Genomic DNA, 8,861 nt, shown 5'->3' on the forward strand with positions numbered 1-8,861 from the left:
AGGATCTTATTCCGGATCTTAAAGGGTTTTTAGCTCAGGGGGAAACATTGGCTGCATCCAAATAACCACACTTGCTGTCTTTGCACATGACCACTTGACTACTTACATGACGTTTTCCTGTATTTTCCCAAAGTGTTCTAGTGGGCGTAAAGATTTAAGCGTGCCGGCGAGAGCATCAAAAAATGCTCTAACGCTTCCAATTGGTTGCCCCCGTACCCCGTCATAGCTCATTACCATAAAGTTAATGTCAATCCATGTGGCAGCAATCTGCACCAAAACTTATTTGTTTTTTATTTAGGCTACTTAAAAATGTATTTTAATTTTTCTTTAAATAAAATGAATACATAATCACTCTACAGTTAACATAAACTGAATTTAAATATTATTATCTAAACTTGTCTGAAACTTTCAGAAGCAGAATTCTTTGCACATGTAAAAACTAATGTTAAACTAATGTTCAGGGGTTGAAAGTCTTTAAAATAAAAAAGTGCTTTAGAATCGTTAAAGAATCATGATGTTTATTTTAAGCAAAAGAATCGCGATTCTCATTTTGTGTTGCAAAAAATGTGCTAATGTATAAATCCTGGTTGTGTTGTTGATGTGCTGCTGCTGTTTGCACGTTCAAATAAAATTAAATGTTTGTATTGCTTTTACCGGGTCACAGACGCAGGGTTCCCACACCTTAGTTAACTTCAAATTCAATGACCTTTCAAAGACTTTCCAGGTCCAATACCCTTAAATTCAAGGACTAAATGTGGGGACACATTTCAAGTGAGATCAAGGCTACATCGTGTTACCTTTTAAGATACATTGTTACAGTTCCATTTTTAGGGAACTTCCGCTGCGTCACTGCGGTGACACTCCAAGGTTAAGTGTGTCTGAATGTGTTATCAAATACAACCAATGGTGAGGCTTAACAACAAAGAAGACAGGGTGACGCGAGAGCAACAACAGTTACATACGTAACCCGAGATGTTTTCATGTGTCAAACACAACTATGCATAAAAGCATTTTGGTATGAATCAACATTCGCATACAGAAGATATAAGCATTTAAAGTGAACAGTTTAGCACGTGTGCTTAAAAAGTCTAGAATGTTTATGATATAATCCTACACTACACAGGGAATAATATGGATTTTTTTCCAGAAATCTTCTTGCATAATATAGATTCAAGCACTTTCAATGATCTGTATCTATGTATGTATATTTTCAAACACTTCCCAAGGCCTTGAATACTTTCCCCCAGATTCACAAACTTTCAAGGATTTCAAGGACCCGTGGGAACTGTATTTTCACTCAATGACAATTTAATATCAAAATCTTATCTGTGAACGGTTAAGAAGCTGCGGTTGTCGGTCGGATAAATTAACTGAAATGAACATCTAGTTCAGTCCCTTCACTGAAAGCCAATTTCACATCTGCTGTCCTCAGCACGAGCAGTCCGGCATGAGCGCTATGAAATGAGACATGTAATATCCCCAGTAACCTTTACTGTCCTTCTCTACTTGCTTATGTCTTTAAAATGCATAGAGTTGTGCAGAGCGTCTCAAAAACAAAGAGAGAGTTCAGCTCTGTGAAAGACAGATTGCTTTCCGTCCAGCTTTCTTCCAGAAAACAAAGATATCTTCATCACTCACACGGTCTGTTGTGTGCACATTCAGAACAAACACAAGAAACATTGGACTAGGACTGAAAGCCATTGTTCATTCTGGAAATAAATCACAAGCACACACGTGTGGTATTTGTGTTGCAATCATGGCACAGACTTTCATCCTATGTAATATTTGAAAAAATATACAACTATTATGAAATGAAGAGTTTCGTTGCAAAATGAGATAACTCAGTTTTTTTAATTGTTCAGAAATCTTGTTTTTTGGTTGTGCATTCCAATTAATATCAATTCAACTGCAGTTGGTTTGTTTTGATTTAAACCTTCATAACTTAAAAAATACAGCTAAGTAGCACCATAAACAAAATAATAACATAATAATAAACATGTTTTGACAAAAATGTAAAAAAATGGATTTATCTCGTTTTGCAACGAAACTCTTCGAATATGCAAATGATGCTGATTGGAACTATGCATCTTTCTGCTTAACCTGAAATACATTTCTTCTTATACATATCTCTGAATCTTCCTATAGGGGTGTCCACTAGAGATGTTTGTTTTTACTTTGTTTTGATGTGGGTTCATTCACGCTTAGACAGCAGAAAATACTGAACATTACTGGAGGATATTTTTCAGTTCATGCTTTTGTGACTGTGGTGTATTAACGTTTGATGCGTTTACTGTCATGATTGATCGTTTTTGGCCGAGGTATGTTTAAAAACTTGGTTGTTTACAGGAAGCATAGAGGCGACTTACAAAAGAGACGTAATGAATGATCAAAATACATTTATGCTTTAGTTGTCTGTGTTAAACCGAAAGAACAGCGTACGTCACTTAGGCATGGCAAGCGTTTTCGCGCATATGACTATAAATGAGTACCAAATTGCACAAATATACTTGAAAACGAGCAGGTTTTAATTTCTGCATGTGCCCACTTCATAAACTGTAAAAATATGGACGTAGTGTCCATGACGTCACCCATAGGTTTATGAAGAGCTTTTTGAAGCCAGTAGTTGGCGGAGCCTGCCGTCACCATCTTGGTTATCACTTGCGGATAACTTAAAATAGGTAAATAGGTGGGATGTGGGTGAAGTTGAGGAGGCTGGTTGCTGAAACATATTATTTTCTGTTGTTAAGTTGGGCATTTTAACATGGGGGTCTATTGGAATTGTCTCCTTTTTGAAGCCAGTATCTAGCAGCCATTTGATAAATTGCAGATTTAGTCACTTCCGGGTGTCAGAATCCTGCCGGATCCTGTTGGTATTTAGATCTAGTTTAGCATGGCAGGGTTCTGACAGTACATATGTTCTATGTGGGAAATGTGTGGTTGTAGTATTGGTTTATTCCGACCACGCATTTCCCGGGTCTCGTCACTTTTTCCCCGATCCCTTACTTGTAATTATTTTCAGGTGTATGTAATTTACTTTCTCCCTATTTAAGAGTCCTTGTGTTTGTCGTCCAGTGCACGTTCATCTTGTTTCATGCTTGTGTCATGCCTTGTCGGTTCTTGTAAGTTGTATTTATTCCAGTCTTGATCTGTTTTATGTTTTGGAAGTTTATTGTTAGTTTGGTTAAAGTTTAGTGTTAGTTTAGTGTTGTTTTTCCCCTTGTCTTGTTTTGCCCCCTCGTGGGTTTTGTTTTTCTGTTTTTTCCCCTGTTAAAATAAATCCCTTTGTTGTTAACGTCTGCATTTGGGTTCGTGTCTTGTGTCCTCTCAAATTCCTGACACCAGGGCCGGCCCTGGCCAATTTGCTGCCCTAGGCAAGATTTCACCTGGTGCCCTTTAGAATCACAGAATCACAATTGTGCTCCAATCATTTTGTTCATAAACTTACACAGAAACAAACTGCACAGATTTGTCTTGTTTTTCTTTATTTTGAAAATATTTTGGAAACACACACAAACACACGCACACGAACACATACACACAATACCCTGTTACTCAGGCATTTGATCTTGACATTGTTAAAATCTTTTTTTACATGTTTTAACACTGTAGGCCTACATTTAACTTAAAATATTTAATTTTGTACAAGAAAACAGCTGTTATCAATGAATTATTAGTAGCATGTTGTAGTGTCTCGGGAGATTGTGCTCATTGTTAAATAGCTTTGTGGCTATACTGCACTAAAGCGGCAGTTTAAAATATAAACCCAGAATTCAGCGAACGTCAAGAACAAGAAAAAAAAAAACAATAAGGCCAAGACGCGGGTGGTTACGTTACACGGACCATGTATAAATTTCAATGTTTCTGGACAGAAATACCAACTTTGTCTGGTATTAAAAAGCTGCACATTGGAGTGCTGGCTGCTCCCCGCGGTGCTGAAGACGCGTGATGGCACACAATACTATTGGAAAGGGGAGAAGTCATTAGTTGGGTTAGTAAAATAACGAAATTACAGCTTTTAAATAGAAGAAAAAAGTTTTTTTGTAAAGAGATATATATTTTTAGTTTAAAAGTGCAGAACTCTTCTCAAGGGGAAGAAAGCTATACTTTTGCCCTTACGTGCAACCTATCGGAAAGCGCAGATGAGTTTGTTGGGTTAGTAAAATAATGAAATTATAGATTTAAGTACAAAATAGTATTTATATACTGTAAAGAGAAATATTGAAATAAAAAGTGCAAAACTCTTCTTAAGTGGAAGTAATAAAGTAAAATAACGAATAATAATTATATAATAACGAATAATAGTTTCCAATAGGTTGCACGTAAATATCTGTGCTGCCACCAGTACTCTGTCTGAGCGCGTCTTCAGCACCGCGGCCAGCACTCCAATGCGCAGCTTATTAATACCAAACAAAGTGAACAAGTTGGTATTTCTGTGCAGAAACATTGTTATTTAAACATGGCCTATGTAACATTATGTAAATTCCGCGTCTCTGTCTGATTGTTGTTTCCGTTTTCTTGTTCTTGACGTTCGGCTGAATTCTGGGTTTATATTTTAAACTGCCGTTTCAGTGCAGTATAGCCACAGAGCTATTTAACAAGCACGATCTTCCGAGATACTATGCTACTAATAATTTATTAATAACTGCTGTTTTCTTGTGCAAAATATTTATATTATAAAATATATAAATATTTATAGTTAAATGTTTATATACATATATAAAAAAAAAATTGGGGCGCACGGACGCCCCAAGGGGTCGGAGGCGCCCTTAGCATTTGCCTATTCCGCCTATGCCCAGGGCCGGCCCTGCCTGACACCGGGTAGACTTTCTCAGAGTTCGGAAGGTTGCCCCTTGGTCAAAACAGAGAAAAAGCAAACGCATCTAGTGGACATTGCATTAAAAGATGTGATGATGTATGAAGAGTTTGGTTCCAAAACAAGACTCATATTTTAAAATTTATCAAAACATGTTTATTATTATGTTATAATTGTATTTTTATATTGTATTTCTTTTAGATACAAAGACTTAAATGAAAACAAACTGTGGTTTGATTGATATTAGGATCAGTGACATAAACGGTTTATGCAAAATGAGAAAAAAAATATTTTTAAAAAACTTTTTAAAAAACTCTGGTTTGAAAAGCATACATCAGGTTTTTACTTCAATGCACATAGTGTATTTATGTTAATTATATGCAATACAAAATTACATTTGCACTATTTTTATGAGAGTTAAGACTGAATTGACCTGAAAATGTCAAATGGTTTAACTACCAATTGCGCCAAAGAATAAAAAATATTAAATATTTTTTCCACATTGATGCCATGTAAGCGTAATCATAAAAAAAACGTTTTAAAATATAATTTTATTAGTTATTTCTAAATGTAAATATTTTTGTAATATTTGTCCCGCAAACAGCTCTGTTTTCTTAATAATCTTTGAAAAATGTATGTAAAAAAATCATATTACACCGAACTAGATGATTATATTTTACTCCACATTTTTATTAATATATTTATAATTTTATTAAAAAGAAAATACTAGTTACACCAATTTCAGACACAGACCGGATAAACCACATTGACATTTTTGCAATCATCCCCCAAATATTCTTTCCAATTGAAATAAAACCTGAAATTTTAGACTTCAAAAAAGAGAATGTATGCAAGTAATCAGCAAATTTATTTAGAAATTTTAATCCTTTTATATTTAATTGAACCCAGTGGCGGCCTGTGACTTCTTTTTTGGAGGGCGCTCGACGTGAAGTTCGTCACACATGTATGTAGCTCGTCATGTGTGTGGTTCGTAATTTCAAAATTTGATTTCGCCGTTTTGAGTGAACCTGTGTGCATCACGTGTTTTGTCAAAATAAGTGCCTGCTGCAGACAAGGGTTTATAATAAAAGAGACGCTCGCGTTTGCCAGATACTCGCATAAACTCATACGTACATGGTTCACATGACGCAATAAACACATATTTTGAAAACACAAGCAAAACACGACACTCATATTTTGAATTTGAGCCCCTCGGAAGAGCCGCCACTGATTGAACCATACGGACACAAAATAATTAACTTGTCACGTCATTGACCCATTAATTGGAATGCACAATCAAAAAACAAGATTTTTGAAAAACGTATAAAACTGAGTTATCTTGTTTTGAAACCAAACTCTTCATATGTACATGGAGAAACATATTTTAGGTTATGCAGAAATGTAGGCAGAGGTAAGCATGGCAAGTGAGCCTGAGTTGAATTATGACATGTTAATCCACTGATGAATAACCATCGGGTCAGAAATGCATCTTAAAAGCATTTGGTAACTGTCTCCCTAAAACAACGTATCATGTATTTTTATAGAAATTCCAACCGAATATTACACTAAAGAGTATTCTCAACACACACAGACTACAAATAATTCAGACCTAAATGCTGTCAGGGGAATTTAATGGATAAAAATGGGGAAAAGAATTACAGCGCTGCAAAGATTTATAATTCTGAGAGAGGCTTTCTTTCTGTACCAACAAACTCTCCACCCCATTCATCTACATCACTGCTTAGATGCTGACAGGCCGCAAACAATATGTATCAAAATCCCATTATATCATGGCCAACTCCATTTGCATTTCCTGAAGGTTCAGTGATGGAAACACAGCAATATAACAAGGTTACAGTATCACATAAGTTTAAAGATTTAGGTTTTGATTTGTCAATACCTATGCAAGACAATTCACAAATGATTATGCAAGTGGTCGTAAAAACAAACAGGCCAGCACCAAACCCATCCGAATGGTTCAGCCAATGATGTCAGGTAGCCAAACATAATTTTTGTGGGAATCATCAGGGCTAACAGCTTGGGTCAAGATTTGAAATATAAGCTCACATGTCATGTTACATGATAGGAAGGAGAATTACTGTATAATGACATGCATGGATCATATACAGTAACTGTTGTGGGTGTATGAATTTTGGGCCAGGCCGCGCACAGATTAACAAACACATGCATGCATGCGCACACGAGTGTAGTACACATTCACATTTGTAGTAAGACACTGAATACCAGTTTCATGTTACTGTCCTCACATTTCTCATGGCTGCTAAAAGCTGGATTGACAACAGGTAACTCAAATCCCCTGAGAAAATACTCCGCCAAACGCTTTTACACATCAAACTTTGCTTTTTCACTTTCAAAAGACCCACAGAAAACAGTGACACAAACCAGAGGCGTTTAGAAAGCCTGGAGTAAACAGTGTTTGGTGTTCACATGAATTATGCATTTGTGACCAAAACATCTGGCAGGATATAAATATTGTCTCCATAAATCTGTGTTATTCTGACAAGCTTTCAACTCAATGGATGATAATTGAGTTCAAGTTAATGACAACCAATAAGCTGCTAGCATTACTGATTGATATCACTCCTGTCAATCATCACAGTTTCACCAGTCATTCATCAGTTACTCAGTCTTACTGTAGCATAGCAGGCAAAAAGTCTAAATATCGACTGAATATCTGTGCATTACAGCATTAGCTTAAAACGTGAGCTCAATAATAAACTGATTTTATGAGCTATGACAGCCTCCAGCCAGCTTTAATGATTAAAATGAAATGAATGAGCTCATGTTTTACGTGACTTTAATCCTTTACACATATAGTATGTGACCCTGCCTGTGACATCCCAGCTTTTTCAAATTTACATCAAATCATTCTGTGAAAATCTTTAATATTGACTAAATAAGGTCACTGTATCAATGTAAAATCAATTAGGCCTATTAAAATTAAACTGCGATAGCGGTTTTAATTTTAAAGGCTGCAGATTTATTAATTAAAAAGTAGACGACATGTGACCACACATTATAGACTTTAAAAGACTTAAGTCTTGTCCTAAGGATGTTACATGGATTATCCAAAAAGCAAATGAAAATTACGATATGTTTAATGAATCTATAAAAAACCTTAAAGAACAAAGGCCAAAGTTTGATATCTCTTCAAATGCCTGTGCCAGAACTTAGATGTTATGATCTTCAAAGCTATGCTGAAACAGTTTACATGCACCCTAAACATTGCAATCTGATTAAAATGTTGGTTTGCATGTACATTCAATATAATCCCAACCAAACGTGTGCGCAAGCGCACAGCCAGGGTTGCCAGATTCCCGTATCAAAAACAGCATAATGAACATTCATCCCAATGACTATTCACAGCCCAAATATCAACACATAATGAATTAAATCCTTTCATCTTTAACCTTCAGAAAAAAACTAATAGCTGAAGAATAGGGGTGTCACGATTCTCCAAATCCTCGATTCGGTTACATTTCTGATTCTAAGGTCACAATTCGATTCTCGGTTTTTACTTTTTTCGGGCGGGTAGCAGCGTGAATGAAAATATGTGCAAAATTTGTATGTGGGTTGTGGACACCAAAATGCCTGGAGGACACAGAATGCCAGCTGTTTTATCAGCCGAGTGCTTTTTAGCTGTGATACTTGAGCTGTGGGCCGGTTGGTTGTTGTGATATTTTACCAGCCCCTCCTTCACTGTGATTGGACGGCCATTTGAGAACTGACATTGATGAGCGAAGCTTTTCACCCAAAGTTGAATCACTTTCAACTCTCGACGCTCAGCGTGAAAAATCGCCGAGCGCCGGCTTATTTGAAAAACGCAGAGTTTTCATTGGAATCAATTGAAAACATGCGCCGCGGGCGTAAAAGCTTTGGTGTGCACGCCCCAAATTACCATTACAGGCGCAGCATTTGACATTCGACCCATCAAGTCACCACCACTGCGACAGCGCGACCTTTGTTGATTCTTCTCGTAGCCTAGTTGGAGCGAGCGTTGCAGGAGTTGCATAAAGTTTTGCCATTG

Source organism: Paramisgurnus dabryanus, chromosome 13 (genome assembly GCF_030506205.2).
Source record: "Paramisgurnus dabryanus chromosome 13, PD_genome_1.1, whole genome shotgun sequence".
Lineage (NCBI taxonomy): Eukaryota > Metazoa > Chordata > Actinopteri > Cypriniformes > Cobitidae > Paramisgurnus > Paramisgurnus dabryanus.